Genomic DNA, 17,890 nt, shown 5'->3' with positions numbered 1-17,890 from the left:
TGAAGCCAAAACATCAGCAGGCCTTGCAACAGAAGAATATGTGTGCTGTTGGTGGGGAGGTTGCAACCAGTGTGGAAGGCTGAATATATTTTGCAAATATGCCAAAGCTGCCCTGAGCAGCTTTCTTTCCGTTCTTCCTGCCCCCTCCCCAGTTTAAACAGAATGATAAAACTAGATAAACAAGAGGCTTCTGTTTCTATAGTTCCGGGTGCTTGGAAATTATTAACACTGTCAGAAGCTCATTTTGGTGTACAGTTCTGGGTGTTTCAGCCAAATTTGTATTAAGCAGCAAGGGATGCAGTGGATCCAGAAGAGTAGCTCTCTGTCCAAGACTGAAGGAGCTGCACAAGTTCTCTTAGCCCAGAAAAAAAGCTATTAACACTTGTAAGTAAACCTGGGAGCATTCTTGAAGGGCATTATATAAAATTGGCTAAATACTGAGGGGGAAGCATGGGATGGGCTGTAGGAAGGGGGCGAGACGGTTTTGCCATTCTGTTCGCAGAGGATGGAGGAAGATATAATGAGTTTAAAACAGGAAGACACTTTTTGGTTAAACAGTAGGAAGAGCTTCCTGACCACAGTAGTAATTGAACAATGGAATGAGCTGTTGAAGGAGCCTGTGGAGCCTCTTTCCTGTCAGGATGTTTCGAGGTATAGGATATCCTGCTCTATAGCTAGGGATTGGAATAGGCAGGCCCACTGCTTGCTCCTAAAGCATATAGGCACCAGAATCCCCCCAAACCAGTTGTGGCCATTGTGGTTGCTTATTAAATTTGTATACCGCCCCTCATTCATAGATCTCAGGGTGTTTCACAACATAAAATTACCGTATTGTTCTGTCTCGGGACCCAGCAGCCCCCGCAACTCCATTTAACCACTCCTTTGTTACACATTGCACTTCTCTCCAAGTCCATCTTCCACAGAAATATACTGAATATTCTTGGAATAAATGAGTGTGCTTCGTGAGTCACACTTATATAATAATAATTTATTATTTGTACCCCAGCCACTCTGGGCACTTCCAACAAAGATTAAAAATACATAAAAATGTCACACATTAAAAACTTCCCTAAACAGGGCTGCCTTCAGATTTCTTCTAAATGTCAGGTAGTTGTTTATCTCTTTGACATCTGATGGGAGGGCGTTCCACAGGGTGGGTGCCACTACCGAGAAGGCCCTTTGCCTGGTTTCCTGTAACTTTACTTCTTGCAGTGAGGAAACTGCCAGAAGGCCCTCGGCGCTGGACCTCAGTGTCCGGGTTGAACAATGGGGGTGGAGACGCTCCTTCAGGTATACTGGACCAAAGCCGTTTAGGGCTTTAAAGGTCAGCACCAACACTTTGAATTGTGCTCAGAAATGTATTGGGAGCCAATGTAGATCTTTCAAGACCAGTGTTATATGGTCTTGGCGGCTGCTCCAAGTCACTAGTCTAGCTGCCACATTCTGGATTAGTTGTAGTTTCTGAGTCACCTTCAAAGGCAGCCCCACGTAGAGCGCATTGCAGTAGTCCAAGCGGGAGATAACTGGAGTATGTACCACTCTGGCAAGACAGTCCATGGGCAGCTAGGGTTTCAGCCTGCGTACCAGATGGAGCTGGTAGACAGCTGCCCTGGATACAGAACTGACCTGCACCTCCATGGACAGCTGTGAGTCCAAAATGACTCCCAGGCTGCACACCTAGTCCTTCAGGGCACAGTTACCCCATTCAGGACCAGAGAGTCCTCCACACCAGTGCCCCCCCTGTCCCCCAAGAACAGTACTTTTGTCTTGTCAGAATTCAACCTCAATCCGTTAGCCGCCATCCGTCCTCCAGCCGCCTCCAGGCACTCACACAGGACCTTCACTGCCTTCACTGGTTCCTATTTAAAAGAGGTAGAGCTGGGTATCGTCCGCATATCAGTGGCTTCATGTAGATGTTAAAAAGCATGGGGGAGAGGACAGAACCCTGAGGCACCCCACAAGTGAGGGCCCAGGGGTCTGAACACTCAACCCCCCCCCCACTTTCTAGACATGGCCCAGGAGGAAGGAGACAGGAACTCAGCAGTAATATACACTAATATTGTACTTTGCGTCTCCAGTATGTAACAGAGGGACAGCAATAAGGGCTCACATTTGCAGGGGGGGGGGGCTGTAAGTGTTTCTGAGAAAATACGTTTGACGCTTGAAATGCATAGTGGCTTTCATTTTTGTGTGTTTGAAATTCCTTTTATTTTTGGCTTGTTGTCCCACCCCGCTCCCTATCCCACTGTGCCAGGAATCAGCCCAGGAATATCGTGAGCAGGTGGCGGTTGGGAGGTCTTTCGAAGCACAGACTGCTTTTCTCTGAGCTGCAGAGCAGCCATAGGTGTTTGGGGGGGAAGGCCAGGACTTCCTCAGCTTGGGATACGACTTCCAAATGAGATTGATTGCTGTCCCTTAGGGTAAGAAATTAAATCAAACTCTCCACACACAGTGAATAAGTGAAACTAGCTGGTGCTGTGATCTTATTCGTCCCATGCACGCACACACTTTTTGTTTCAAAGCCGTTTCAGTTTCTCTGCAAATCGCTTTCTTGCTCTTAGCTCCCAGTATGTTCCTGAAGCCTCAAGCTCTTTTCCCTGCTTCATCAAAGAGCTTGTTGCCAACCTGCCAGGAGAATCTGGGGACCACAGCAGCTACATCTAAATACAAGAGATGAACAAAGAAATTAATCTCTCCTTTTTTATGGATTGATTTTTGAGGCCAGAGCAGAGAGGAGATCAGAATTATATTGTATTATATCCTCTTTTTAAAAATAAAATAAAATCCAACAGACCATAGTTTCTTATTGAATGTCACGCTGCCTCTTTGAAGGAATGGACTCTTCTTCCCTCTGATTCCCCCACCCTCCCCACTGTGAAATGCCCTTAAGGGGATGTATGGGGTCTGACTTTGCATTATAACTGATAACTTGATGCTTTGAAAAAAAACACCATGAACGTATGTCTTATTTTATTCCCTCCCGAAGATGTATAACTGTTGGCTTCTGACCTGTAGACTTCACGGGAACTTTTGTGTTGGCAGCGTTGTTGTAATCTTTGCAGTGCTCCTCAAATGAGGAAAGCTGCGTATTAACTCTTCTAGGGAAGAAGTGGAATTAGGGAACTCAAAGAGTAGCATGTGAAGACATTCCTTTCTTGGATCTATATACCAGGCATGCATATCCTGTGATCATGCCGCAGAATTATAGAATTTATCACTGAGCATATAATACCACCAACAATCAGTGTTTGAAACTAACCAGGCACGTTTTCCTACTGGCACAGGTCAAATTGCGACTATGTGGAGGTTTCTGGGCACCAAGTTGGTGACCACAGTTTAAAAACCTCTGACATAGTTAATACCATTTCCGCAGTGTGTGTTTCTCAGTCTTGCTTACTGGGACAAGTGAATTGTTGTAAGAGCAAGCTACAGTCAAGCAATGTAGTTGAAATCACAGAATCATAGAATCATAGCATTGGAAGGGGCCCAGGGGTAATCTAGTCTAACCCCCTGACGGATAAACATTCAGTTGTGGTGACCGTGACCTAAGTTTATGGTGCCATTTGGCGCCTAGCTTATGTATCTAGTTTCTAACACTGCCAACAATCCTAAAAATCTTGAAATAGCAGGGTAGATAGAAGAAGAAGATTTGATCAGCCTTCTTGTGGTCAGGGTTTTTATATTCTAATTTTATGTCTTGAACTGCCCTGAGATCTGTGGATGAAGGGTGTGGTATACACATTTAATAAAGATGAACTACAAAACTCCTCCCCCCCCCCTCTGTGATTGGAACCAGCACAATCACAGCCAAGCAAATTTACTGTGTATTTACATTTAAGTTGCAGAACTCTGCTTTCATAGCAAAATAATTTGAGTTTAAAAGAGAAATGGTAGGATTTAGAAGAGCCCCCTTGTAGATTATGTACGTAGCTGGAAGGACCAGGTGCCAAGTGGTAAACACAGTGGTGATGAGGTAGACAAAACCTCTTGAGCGAAAGAGCAAGCCAGAGTCCAGGAAAACATGGGGAAATCTAGGATGCAGATGGAATTGAAGCTAGGCGGAGAACCATATGCTATAACCACGCATGTTTGCTGACAGGATCCAAGCAGGAGCTAGAAACGTGGAAAGAGCTGGCCAAGGGCAAGCAGAAGAGGAAAAGAAACGAAAAGTCCCTGAAAGTAACTCCTACAAGGCTGTTTTCAGTGCAACAGCAAAGACAGTGAAGCCACAATGGGGTGAACATGACTGTGAAATCAAAGTTAGCTTCACCTACCTCACAGGGTGGTTGTGAGGATAAAAAAGGAGGGAAGAGAGTGAACAAACAAACAAACAAATGAATAGTACTTCTGTCTCCCCTGCCCAAGGCAGCACCATTAATCCTCAGGTATTCTAACTCACCGGAGGCATGGGTTAAAATCACTTGGCTGCCAGCATGAGGACTAGAAACTTACTTTTTCTATGGAAGTTAATTTTTCTGGAATTCTGCTGAACCTGCCTGTTGTGTTCCGCACTTGTTGTGGTGCCATGCACAGGCTTCTGGAGCCTCCCCTGCTTTATGCTTCAGTCAGCACGGACGGTGCCGCCTCTAGGCTGCTTTTGTTTGGCCAGCTTTAAACGGCTACCTCGTTCTAGAGAGAGAACAATAGGCTGCTCACAGTCCACCGTCACATGTTATGTTGCAGTGCCTGAAAAGGGAGCAAGGAAGGCCTGTGGGGTTTTGGTTCTCCCAAGCAATTAGAAGGGATGTTTTGTTTGTGCAGGGCAATGGCGGCTAATTTCAACGCCCAGCTTCCACTTTCTAGCCCCTTCTCTTGTTTAACTGTTTTGAGCTGGCTGGCTTAGGTGCAGCAATTCTTACCTGTGCGTTTTTCTACACAGCTCAGGGACACCAAACAGGTTTGTGTGTGAAGCACCGTATTTTGCGCTCTATAAGACGCACCAGACCACAAGACGCACCTAGTTTTTGGAGGAGGAAAACAAGAAAAAAATATTCTGAATCTCAGAAGCCAGAACAGCAAGAGGGATCGCTGCACAGTGAAAGCAGCAATCCCTCTTGCTCTTCTGGCTTCTGGGATAGCTGCGCAGCCTGCATTCGCTCCATAAGATGCACACACATTTCCCCTTACTTTTTAAGAGGGAAAAAGTGAGTCTTATAGAGCAAAAAATACGGCAATTTAACCTCATGATGATCCTACTCTGCATCTTTCCTTCCTATTCCTGCCACCTTGGATCATGAAACTCTTGACATAGTAAAAGTCTCTCTGAGTGTCTGAGAGATTGACTTCACTTGTTCTGAATGTCTGTGATTTCATAAAGTGTCACATACAGTGTTTCATACATATCCAATGTATGGTTTTTAAAAACTGACTTGTCTGGAGCAGCGGGCAAGGGGGAAGATGCAGCACAACAACAACAGCAGCAGCAACAGCAGCAGCAGCAGTAATAGAGGCGGAGGGTGCCTTTTTTGGTGCAAGATCTTTTAAAAAATAAATGGGGACAAGGAATTTTCTGCGCAGATGTTCCCAGCAAGCTGCTTTTTCGTTTTCATGGAGCTACCAGTTTTACCCAGTGGGGGCAGTGCATGGATCTCCTTCAGCCAGGTGGCAGTCTCTCTAAGCAAGGAGCCTCTTGCCTTTGCTTGGCAGTGGCTGCTGCTAACAGCTGCTCCCACACTGCATACGTAGCTAAGATAAGCTGTGCATGAGTGTGGGCGTCAGGTGTGGGAAAAGTTGACCCTTTCAGGGAGTTTTGGCATATCTTGCCTGCTTTATAGCTTATTTACCAGCTTTTGCATGGGGCGGCCGGAAATCTCTCCCCAGAGATCTATTTCCCCGTGGAATTGGACAGACTCACTTGATTGCATGCTGTATGCTGATACGCATGGTTTTGTGGCTAAGGCTGACCGTGGCAAACCACAGATGTTATCGGACCCCAGCTCCCATCTGCTCTACCAGCATGGCCAATGGTCAGAGGTGATGCAAGCTGTAGTGTAATGGCATCCAGAAGGCTGCAGGTTCCCAACCTGTGCCTTTAAAGAATTTGGAACCTTAGGAAATAAAAAGTAAATGTTGAGAATTTCTAAAATAATCAGCACTGGGTTTCTAGATGCCATCCCTGTGTAGGGAGAGAAGGGTTTCAATTGAGCCATTTCTCAGCAGCGGCGCTGGGCCTGATCTTTTGATGAATCCACAGTCTGGTTAGTGCCGGGAGTTCTGCTCCTAGTCGGCTTGACAATCTGCGGGAGGTACTCCTTGAGGTATTTGCCTGGAAGGAACAGGCTATTGTTGCTTCTCAGTCCTGGTGTCTCTTCTAGGTCTGGATTTCTGATTCAACTCAACCCTTGCTGGAGACAAGGGGGAGGAGGAGGGAGGAAGCTGGAATGTGTTTTACAGAATAGGATAAAACTCTTGAGTTCAGCTGTCTCAGCATGTCCATAAAAGGAAGCTCCCTGGTTTAGTCAGCCATAGGAGTTTCTTCCTTTCCCTCTCCACCCACCAATCCCAATCACCGACCTGATTAATCCGAGCTCCCCCATTGGGATATGTAGAACCAGGAAACACTGTAATTCCCCCAGGTGGTTCTGAAACCAGCTTCCTGAATAAAGGAGTTGGGCCATATCTTACAGCTCAGCCTGGAATGAGAAACAAAAGTCAACAAGCCTGGCTGTCTTCCTCTTCCTGAGAGGACCCAATCTGGTGCCCTCCAGATGTTGCTGGTCTACAACTCCCATCACCCCTAACTCTTGACCATGCTGGCTGGGGCTGATAGGAGTTGTAGTACTACAATAGCACCTGGAGAGTGCCACTTTGATACCCCTGGTCCAAATACTTGGCCTTTTACTTTTCTCTATCTCTTCAAAAGTGCATTACACCCTGGAGAGTAGCAAGCCTGCTGAGCCTCGTTGCTCTTTTGTGTCTTTGCAAGAGGGTGCTGTAGTGCCACTAAGGCAAAATGGCCTTGGTGCAAACTTCACACATCTGAAGGTGATAAGGCAACCCGTGGCCTCCAAAAGTTTGGAGTCTGGCAGTGCAGTGAAGGATGAGCTGGGTTTTTAAATAAGTGAGAACTAAAGGCAAGGGGGTACACAAAGCACGCACCAGGACTGCTTCATCTAACTTGAATAGCTCAGCTGGCTGGGGTGTAGGGCTGATAACCCCAAGGTTGCAGGTTCTAAGGGGACAGCTGCATATTCCTGCATTGCAGAGGGTTGGACTAGATGATCCTCAGGGTTCCTTCTCTATGATCACCTCTCACCTAGGCAAATGTACATAAGGACATTCTGCTGGATCAGAACTGTGGTCCATCCTGTCTAGTGTTCTTCTGTGTTGATCTTAAGCTTCTGTTCTGAAACCATTTTGGACTTTGCTGTGTTACCATCACCGAAAATATCCTTTAAATTTGATGAAGGAAAAGTGAGAGGTGGCTGTTTCCTTCCAACAACTAATAACAGCTACGGTTTCTTAAACTGTAAGCCGTTGCATACTCAAGACCAAGGCATGATAATAACAGCAACCTTTCAGGCTGCCTGTGTGCCACAAATAGCCAGTCCAGATATCTTTGTGGGTAGGCCAGCCAATAGTTTTTGAAGGTTAGTAACTGTGGATTAATTGCAAAACCACCCAGTGCTGTCTCATTCAAGTACATCACAAAAGTGCCTGTTTGCAATACTTAAAGTGTAATCAACCTAATGAATCGCTAAAGCGTAGATGACTTTTTCGAAAAATAATACAGATACACTTGGGAATTATATTAGGGCTTCAAAAGTATTTTTGGGGCTGATCCGAAAATGGGCTGTCTCATGCTGTTCTCTTCTTCAAGTACTCTACAGTGTCGGCCGCTCTGTGTTGTCGGCTCTTGTTGCATTCTTGTTTGTGTTTTGCACGCCAGGCAAAGGTAGATGTTAAAAATAGCCGTGCTGTACTTAAACTCCCATTTTGAAGGGCCAGAAACATTAGAAATGAATTGGCTTTTTTATATACAGATGGTAAGCATCTGAAGCTCTGGAAAACGAAAAATTTAAAATTCAGCCATGAGCTCTCTAAACTCAAGAGGGAATTGTTTGTTAAGCTAAACCTTGCCCTCCCAGTATGCTAGGATATGTGCTTGAAACCTGTCCTTGAAACCTTTAGGTATGTAATCCCTGTAAGTCAACTAATGTAAGGCAGCATTTCTTCTTGGAGTCTAGGGTTACTTTATTCTCCCCTCCCTTTTTTTTCACTTTTGCAAACTGCTGGTGCTGTTTGAAAATGGCTCGGGAGCTCAAAGCACTACCCTGCAACATGGCTGAGTTTTGCTCGGTGCACAGCTTTGAGATAGTGAAACACCTGGAAGAAATGGATTCTACATATCTTCTTGCCAAGGGCTCATTCTTTATGGGGCAGATCCAGTTGGTTAACTAGCTGCCATATGGCTCCCGTACCAGATGAAGGAGGGGATTTACCTGCGGGAAGAACATAACTCTTTATGGTTTTAAAAACTAATTGCATAAACTGGAGAGCTAGGGACAGAGTGTTAGGTTTGGTTCTCATATTGGCTTTGGTGTGTATGTGTATGATTGCTGCTGCTGCCGCCACTGTGCTAAACTGTGTGGGAATAGCTTCACTATGGGGTGTGGTAATTTCAATCATGTCAGCACAACTACCTGCAAATGAGTGGCTCTGCTGACTTGGTTAAAACTGCCCTACCCCCACATCAGAGCCAGTTAATACATGTGCGGAGGCCTGTGCACAGCTCCCTGTGTGGTTCTCCCTCCCACCACCTTCATTACAGCAGCAGCAATTAACACCACAAAGAGAACCTGCAAATCGAACCTTGGAGGTGGACTTGGGTAGCTTTCAGAGAATGAGACAAATCCATGGAGGATAAGGCTACTAGCCAAAGGAGCTTGGTTCTACCTCGGAAGCAGCAGCAGTCACTGGAAATCGCAGAAGAGGGCGCTGTTGAGCTCAAATCCTCCTTTTGGGCTTCCCATAAGTAACTGGTTGGCCACTGTGAGAACAGGATGCTGGTCTAGATTGGCCATTGTTTTTGCAACTCGGTGTATAAAATATATGTGTACATAGGAATACATATACACACACACGCCATACATTCCTTTCGGTGAAAGACTGTGTGCATACATGTCATAGGTGCCAACTCTATGGGGTGAACTCCCCCAAAGTATGTGGGAACGGGGCTGAGCCCCCACAATCTTGAGGGCCGGGCCTTGCAGAGTCTCCCTATGACAAGCGCCGCCCCCCCCCAATTTTGTGTGGAACTTGACACCTCTGATACATGTGGACACGTGGTTAGTCCGATGCACAGGTGCACTTTTTGCATTGATGTTTGTTTTATAGAGTACACATTTGTTAATGAATTATTGTAACCCTGAATTTTATTTCTTTTCATTAAGAGTGGGTTTAATTTTTTTAAAAAAATTGGGAAATATTGTGACTACAACTGCAGATATGTCTGTCTGTGTTGCTCCATGTAAATTAGGCGTAATTGTAAAACCTTGTACCCCTTTTGGAAGCGCTTTCAATACAGGAAAGCAAATAATGCTTGAAGTGGCCTGGAAGTGAGTGGCTCAGGGGCATCTAGCAAACTTCACAGCCAAGAAGCTACAGTCATACCTCGGGTTGCGAACGTGATCCGTGCGGGAGGCACGTTCGCAACCCGCAGCGCTGTGTCTAGAATAGACTAGAATAGGTATTTATTACGGCCATAGGCCCATACAGATAAAAACAAGACATAAATAACAGCTTGTGCACGTGGGAAAAAACAGCCGCTAAAACAACACTATAACAATAAAATACTGTAAGATGGAATGACATACTGCGCCTTAATTAGCTTGTAGTGCTCCTCGGCAGCGCTTTTGGGTAAGGACAGCGACCAGAAACCTAGCCACTTTCAGGGTCGTATGGATATCCTTATCCTGCAGGATTTGGGCAAGGTGGAATTTTGGTGGGGTACCCTCTAGCTTCTGTATGATTGATCCCAACAAATTTGCCCGTGGCACATTGAACAAGGGGCAAGTGAACATAATGTGCTGAAGCGACTCCGGCGTCTCCCTATCACATTCGCACATGGCGGAGGCTTGTCCCTTTGAGAATCTATGTCTCAGGCCATTGGAGGGAAAAACGTTAAACCTCGCTTTGGTGAAGGCCAGCCTATGGGCAACAGACGAAAGGGAGGAGAGGTATGATGGAACGCAGTAAGTTAAAGTGATACCAATGTTCTGGGGCGAGCAAACACCTCCCCCCAGCGTATAGTTTCGCTGTAAATCGATGTCGTCCAGTCTTTGGCGGATCAGTCTTTGAGCAGTGATTTGATCTAGATTAAGGGAATCTAAGGGAGAGATTCCGTAACTCAGGAGTTTGGCATGAATTCTACTAGTCCAAAGGCTGGAGAATTCATCTCGCCATAAGCATTGGACAAGGTAATGGTCTGGTAATCTGTGCCACAATGATAACCAATAATTGAAGACTTGCTTCCACAGGCAAGTTTCTACGGACGCAATCTTCAATTCTAATTGCATGGCTGCGTTGCTTACGCACAGGGGGAGCATTAGGAGCCGACGTAGGAATTGGTTTTGCAGAGTCTCAAGGGGAGTAAGATCTGTCATCACGGCCCAGAGCGGGGCAGCATAAGCAAGCACGGGAACCACTTTTGCCTTGAACACCTTTAGGGCCGAGGGAACATGCAAAGCTCCATCCGAAAAGAAAAATCGGAGGAGCGCATATGACAGTGTTTTGGCCTTGTTAAGTAGGTGTTGAATTTGTGCTTTCCACCCCAAATTGTATTGAAAAATAACTCCTAGGTATTGAAATTTTAGGACTTGCTCTATTTTTGCTCCACCAAGCTTCCATTCGTATAATCTCCGACTTCTGGCGAAAATCAGAATCTTAGATTTAGCATGGTTGATGGTTAATTGGTTGCGTTGACAATACGTGGCAAAGATCTTCAGAGCTCTCTTTAGTCCAACACGTGTATAAGATAGAATTACCGCGTCGTCCGCGTATAGAAGGAGTGGACAGCGGTAATCCGCTAGTCTAGGCGCGTGTGTACTTGGGGATGAGTTGACTAGGGGTGCTCGCATGTCGCTGATGAATAGGTTGAATAGGCAGGGAGCCAATATACATCCTTGGCGCACTCCCTTGTTTATTGGTATCGAATTTGTGAGGTCGCCCGCAGGAGTAAGTCTCACTCTGGCAAGGGTACCTTCGTGGAGCTGGCTTATAAGCCATAAGAGTCTTCTATCGATGCCCTGTTTCGCAAGTTTCTCCCAAAGAGTGTTTCTAGGAACGCTGTCAAAGGCTGCCTTTAGATCTAGGAAGGCAGCACAAAGGTAGCCGCGGGGGGACGACGAGTACTTCCGTGCCAGATGGTAAAGGACTATCGCATGATCGGTTGTAGAACGTTTAATTCTGAACCCTGCTTGTTCGTGACCAATCTGGTTAGTCTCGTCTGCCCATCGCAATAGTTTAGTCAGCAAAAAGCTGGCATAAATTTTCCCTATGATCGAAAGGAGGCTGATGTTACGGTAGTTTTCCGGCTCCATTGGAGAACCTTTTTTATGAATTGGTACTATAATGGCCTCCTTCCATATTTTGGGGATGAGACCAGAAGCGTTGATTGCGTCGAAGGTTTTGGCCAAGATGTCAGCCCACCATTTTGGGTGTAGTTTGATTGCTTCAGCAGGGATCAGGTCGGGCCCTGGGGCTTTGCCCGGTTTCAGCTGGGCTATTAGCTTGGCTATTTCGTCCGGATCGGTGGGAGGCCAAATAGGTAGGTGGGAAAACAGATGCATCAGATGGTCGGAGGGAGCATCAGCCTGTGAGAAACATTTCTTCAGGAACAATTCCCATGTCGGTGCTGGGATGACTGCCCTTGGGTATTTCCTCACCCTTCTATTAATCAAAGACCAGAATTCCCTGGATCTATGTGGTTTTGAAGCGGTAATCAAGACCTGCCAGCGATTGTGTTGCCACTCGCGTTTGGCAGTTTTCTGCGTGCGTTTGTAAGCTTGCTTGGCTTGTGCATAACTAGCTGGCAGAGTAGATGCATCTGAGGTCTTATATGCATTATATATAGCACGAAGGCGCTGTCTTGCTTGTTTGCACTGAGAATTATACCAGGGGGCACCGTAAGTATACTCGTTTCGATTTAATATTTTGGGTGGTAACCTGAAGAAGGACGTAAGTTCAGTCGTATGATGGTGAAAGCGTTTCAACACTATGCTATGCTCGTCTGAGGCAGAGCCTATGTTGGAATGGGGCCCGAGGATTTCTTTTTGAAAGAATTCCTGATACTTTTGAGCCTGGGTCTCCGACCATTTGATTCCTCTTACTTGGAGAGAGGATTCGTTGGTTACCATCTGGGTCGCATGTCTATGGGCCTCCGACTGCCAGTTCAGGGAAAGCTTGGCTACAAGGGGAAGATGATCACTAGATTGTACATTCTCGATCTTAAAGGTGGAAATACACTTAAGTAGATCACTGGAGACCAACAGGTAATCGAGGACGCTGTTTGATTTAACGCTCAGGTGAGTGAAATCCCCTGGAATATCAGGGAGGCATGTTCCATTTAGGGGGACCAGATTTAAACGGATGGCCATTTGATAGAGGAGTACTCCAGCCTCATTAGCTCGTTGGTCTTTAGAAGTTCTCCTCATGATATGTTCCAGCTCATAATTATTAAGGTTTGGGGTAACCCACCATTTGGTTTTGGTCAGCGAGTCCCAATTTGCTGCTGTGCGGGCATTAAAATCGCCACCTATTATGGCCGGGGTGTTAGGAAACTTAACATAGCATGAGAGCAAATGCTCTTCTAGCGAGCCCCATTTAGAGCCCAGTTCGGAGGAAGAACCCCCAGGTGGCAAGTAAACGCTGTGTCTGCGTGTGACGTGATTCGGCATTTCTGTTCATGCGTGTGATGTCATTTTGCGGTTCTGCGCATGTGCGAGCGCCGAAACCCAGAAGTAACCCGTTCCGGTACTTTCGAGTTTGGCGCGGTCTGTAACCCGAAAACATGCAACCTGCAGCATTCGCAACCTGAGGTATGACTGTATTTGGACCCGGGTGGATATTTCCATCTTAGCCCAGTTCATTATATAGTGAATTGCATTGACCTGCCTGGACGCTGGCAAAGGGAGTGCCAGGTTGAGAAGCTCGTTTCCCCCAGGAATATGTCTTCCACTTTTCCTCATCTCTCTGCACCTGGAGGGAGGAACCTGCCTGACTGGCTTTCCTGGAGAAGGAGGTGGCAGTTCACCATCATTCCTAACGTGGGTGTGGTAGCTGTTCTTAACTTTCTGTTTGAAGGGAGGCACCTTTGCTAACCACAGACGTAGCATAAAGCTACATTTTGCTGGTGTGCAATCCAGTTGCCTCAATACCAGAGTTTTACCTTGTTCTATCAATGTTCTCAGTAGGTATTGGCCATGTTTTATTCCCAGCCAGTTTGATGATGCACATACTTAAGAATGCAGTTATGTTTAGCAGCCACAAAAAAATGTTGCATTTCTGCGATATCCCCTTCCCCCTCTCCATCTGAATTCTCAGCATTGCTGCAGAACTGTGATCCCCATGTTTCTTTGGGAGAAGTAATGACAGTTAAGGACAGCTGAGATTTATGACATACGTGTTCCTGTCTTGTCTGTGGTGCTGTCAGTTACTAGAACTGTTTTTTTACTTAAGGCCGCAATCGGCAGAATCAAGTGTTAAAGCTTTTCCTGGACTTAATCATTGCAGACAGGGAGTGGGATTGTTTGCCTGAACTCTCCCGCCCACAGGAACCAGACTGAACAAAAAATAAGTGGGAGAGAGCATGCTAATTTTCAACCTGCGTAGTGTATTCGTGGGGAGAATGTTCAGATATGTGAACTTTGCTTCCCCCGGATAGTGAGCTTGCCTGGATCAGCTTGACCGCACAATCCTGCTAATTGCATCCGTTGACTCCTAGGCTGCGTACTCGCCATACATTTTAAAGCACATTACTTCCCCTCCTCCAAAGGATCCTAGGAACTGTGCTTTGTTAAGGGTGCTGGGAATTGTAGCTTTTTTGGGGGGGGGGTAAACTGCAACTCCCAGGATTCTTCGCGTGAAGAAAAGTGCTTTAAATGGATGCTGTGTTTGCAACCTTAGACCCTGGTTCAAGCCCCTGACAGATAGCCATTGCGTGAGGCAAGTCAGACCCTCTTACAAAATGTCTGTTAATCATGGTGGCTCTTCCTGTTTGTATCACAGCATTGTTGTGAGGCCAGAATGAGATACATGCATGTATCATGCACAGAGCTCCTTGGAGGAGGGCCAGCGTTACAGATGTGGGGATGATAATTATGGATAGTGTGTTGGTTGCAGCTCTGGGTAGGATTGGCAAGATGTGGCAACTTCCACCCTGTGATGGAGCTGGAAGATAAATATCTTTAAGGTCTTGCTGTCGTGGTCCACTAAAATAGTGGCTCCTTTGATTTTTGATTTTTTTAAAAATCCAGTTTTTCTCACACGAGAGTCTCCCTTGGATATTCATCTTCAGAAAGCTGTTTCTCAGGCGCTCAGCATGTAGTTGTGATTAACCTAGCATAGCAGCTGCTATTTAGGTCTCAAGCTTCCTAGCAGTTCTTGCCACAGGCAGCCAGTCAAGGGCTTGTGAGCATGGCTTACGTGTGCTGCCCCGAAACTTGATGCTGGGCAGGCAGTGGGAGGCACATCTGCAATTTGACTGCATTGGGGTTTTGCTCAATTTATTGTACTTCCAGGTGTTCAAATACACGGGAGGTTTTTCTTTGCAGGGTGGCAGCTGTTGGAAATGAATGACATGTACATAAATTAGTATTAGCTGGGCTGCAGGGTAGGAACAAGGAACAGTGCAAGACGCTTCAGTCTTTCTGCCTGCTCGCATCCCCGCTTCTGGCTTCTGAAAGTTTGCCTGCACCCCTCAGGCCTTTCAAAACCAAGAGCGCTGGAAAGCTGTATTCTTAAGATACGGCATCATTTGCCCTCCAGATGTTCTGGGCTGCAATTCCCATCGTGCCCGTTCAGCACATCTGGAACATCTGGAGGGCACCAGGTTGCTGAGGCCTAGAGAGAGTTTTTTTTTATTTTGCTAGGTTTTGCTGGCTTGAAGCAAAACAAACGTGCAATACATTGCTACTGTGCAAAGTGTTGGGAGAGGGGTTGCCATTTTGGAGAGAGGTGATCTGATTTGTCATGGGCACTTTTTGACTAGTGCCTGCTGAGCAGCAGGAGGAGCTCTTCTGCCCCTGTCCTCCCCCCCCCCCCCCCGTTCTCAGATCAGGCTGAATTCTGTTTTAGGGTCATAACATATGTAGAGTGAAGATGAACCCTTCTCAAGGCAGCCTGTAGCAAAAAGTAAAAAAGCCATGTCTGTTATAGTGTGCATTTCCCCTCCTTTACAAATGTCCTTATCCATATCCTCACACCCACATGAAATTAATGCACAGGAGAATAAAGAAACATTGGCTTACTACATGAAATGAAAGACAGAATATGTGGATGTTGCTTCAGGCAGCAGCATTATAATGTTAGCAGGCAACAGACCTTGACACCACAAACACACCTTGATCGAAAGAGTAAAAGAATCCCTAACTATTCCTGCTTTGCGGAGGCTTGGATTAGATGACCCTCGGTGTCCTTTCCAACTCTGTGATTCTGTGAGCGGTTGACACTGACAAGGCTTTAGGTATACTTTCCCCTAATATCGGCTGTCGGGTCTCAAGTGCGAGTCTCATCCTCCACCACCACATTCAGTTGTTTTTGAAAAGTATGCACACAACTCCTTTCATAAAAACCGCCCCCCCCCCCGGTCAGTATAGAATGCATATCGACCTGTCCTCTTTGGTTTGTTCTTAACATGTTATATGGTCAGGAGCATAGCAGCAGCTCCCTCCCTTCACAGCAAGGTCCTCTCCTCTCCTCTCCTCCCACCCTGCACCTAGAGGTCAGGTTGACTTTTGAACTGGCCTCTGCTGGGTTCTCCCAGCCAGGCTGAAGATGCATGAGGATGCTTTGAACTGATTAGCTGCATGGGTCCTGCTACCCCCCTGGATGGTGAACCCTGTTCAAGATATTAAACATCTGCTTGCCTTCAAATTGCACGGGGAAAGCACTCTGCCCAGCCTCACTCGTGATGACTCAGCTGCACATACCCACACACCCCGGGCTTTGTGGAAACTTGAGTTGGTGATTTGTGCATGTACCTCCTTTCTCCTTCAGATGTGATGCATGTGTTGACTTGTACAGCGTTCATTCTCTTTCTCATAGATACACTCACTCACTCACTCTACTTTTATCTTGGTAATCATCTTTGACTGTCACCCTGGCATCAGCGCTTCCCTCTCACATTCCTATCCTGTAGAATTAGCATAGGGCTCCCTCAGAAGGCGAGGTTAGTATCTTCTTTGGGGGGGGGTGACTAAACAGGTATTTCTCTAGCATCACACCCTTTCCTAGGAAAGCAGGCGGAGTCTGGAGCAGGCTTCCAACCAGCCCTGTCTCCAGACTTCCAGGGCAAGCTTCTTGGGAGAGGCAGATACCATCTCGGTGAGTGGTGTGTTTATGCCTTTCGCTTCCCCTCTTTCCAGTGCCCCCCCCCCATGTCTCCTCTGGCAGTTGCCCATGACTTCCAAAAGCAAACAAGGCAGAGGTACATTCCACGGTGCGTGCTTATTTTTAGGCTTTTGGCGCGGCTGGGCTAGAGATGAGTTCCTTTCCAAAGTGCTTTTGTTGTGCTACCTTTCAAAGCCTCGTTCTTCTCTCGGGGTGCCTTGGGGTTTCTCTGCTTTAATAAAAGAGCCACATTTAAAGGTTCCCCCCAGCGTGCATAGAAGCTGCTCCATCTCCTGCCTGCAAGGGAGCCCATGTGGACTGGCTTATGCTCGGTTCTTCAAACCCTGCTTCCTTCCCTCTTGCCCTCCCTTGCTGCATACTGTGCAGGCCAGGAAGTAGCAGAATCTCTTGAGTTCCCTTACCAAAATTTCCCTTCCTGGCTGCAGACTCCTCCACATTACGTCTCCGCATGAGCCTCAAAGTGTACAGTTGTGAGGATCTGCCATATAGTCGTGGCCTTCTGCATGGCCTCTTCCCACCCTCCTTTAAAATATATATAATTTCCAGGAGAACTTCATTCTGAAAGGAGGGAGTGGCAGCGGGCTTAAGTGAAAGGGTTTTACAGGTGGAAAGAATGAAGATCTAGCCCTTTTATTTACTGTCAAAAAGTTAAGGGTGCAGGTTAAAACAGTCCCATGGAGTAAAGTAGACATTGTCATTACATGTTGTTTTTTATCCTACGTGGCATATTTGAAAGCAAGATGGGGGCAGTAATAAAAAAGGCACAGACCCCTGCTTCGAGGAGAATGCAAGTCTAAAATGAGATGGAGGCAGAGTGTTTATTCCAGTGCAAAAACAATAAGATCCAACAGTAGTATGCAATATGTATGTAAACTTTTGAAAGTGTACATAAAGTCTTTAAAAAAAAAATTCTGTTGTTGGAAATTTGTGTGTGGATGTTTCCCTGGATCCTTGTTGCGTTAAAAATGTCAGAGCCCTTCCTGAGCCCAAATAAGTTTGACTTTGGGCTCCTTATACTTTAGTCAGTGTTTGGTGGTTTGTTTTGCAGTCAGTTGATATAGTCCTTACATGGAGCAGTTCCACATTTAAGTCACATCAAACACACATTTAAACCATATAACTTTCCCCCAAAGAATCATGGGAACTATAGTTTCCCCTCACAGAACTAAGTTCTCAGCACCCTTAAACTACGGATCCCATAAGTCTTTGGAGGAAGTCATGTGCTTTAAATGTGTGTTGTATGTTCTTCAAAAGTATGGTGTGTATCTGCCTGGGGATTCTGTTGAATGTATGAGCCATCTCCCTTAAAGGACTGTTCTGG

The 17,890-nt window shown here is 46.2% G+C and overlaps 1 protein-coding gene across 2 annotated transcripts in view; it reads left to right on the top strand.

Moving 5' to 3' along the window:
• The window catches only part of JUP (junction plakoglobin), a 61,944-nt gene that overhangs the window by 25,838 nt on the left and 18,216 nt on the right, over window positions 1-17,890 (top strand). The window contains exon 1 of one of the 2 annotated variants that reach the window (XM_081166278.1): window positions 16,429-16,542. The exons of the other annotated variant lie outside the window; for it this stretch is intronic. The gene's annotated coding sequence lies outside the window, so the exon portion shown is untranslated. Of the gene's footprint in view, window positions 1-16,428; window positions 16,543-17,890 lie in introns of those variants that run through there. 2 annotated transcript variants of the gene reach the window in all.

The sequence above is a fragment of the Podarcis bocagei genome (assembly GCF_964188305.1).
Source record: "Podarcis bocagei genome assembly, chromosome: 13".
Lineage (NCBI taxonomy): Eukaryota > Metazoa > Chordata > Lepidosauria > Squamata > Lacertidae > Podarcis > Podarcis bocagei.
The sequence above is the reverse complement of the archived record's forward strand: the minus strand, read 5'-3'. Positions and strand labels throughout refer to the sequence as shown.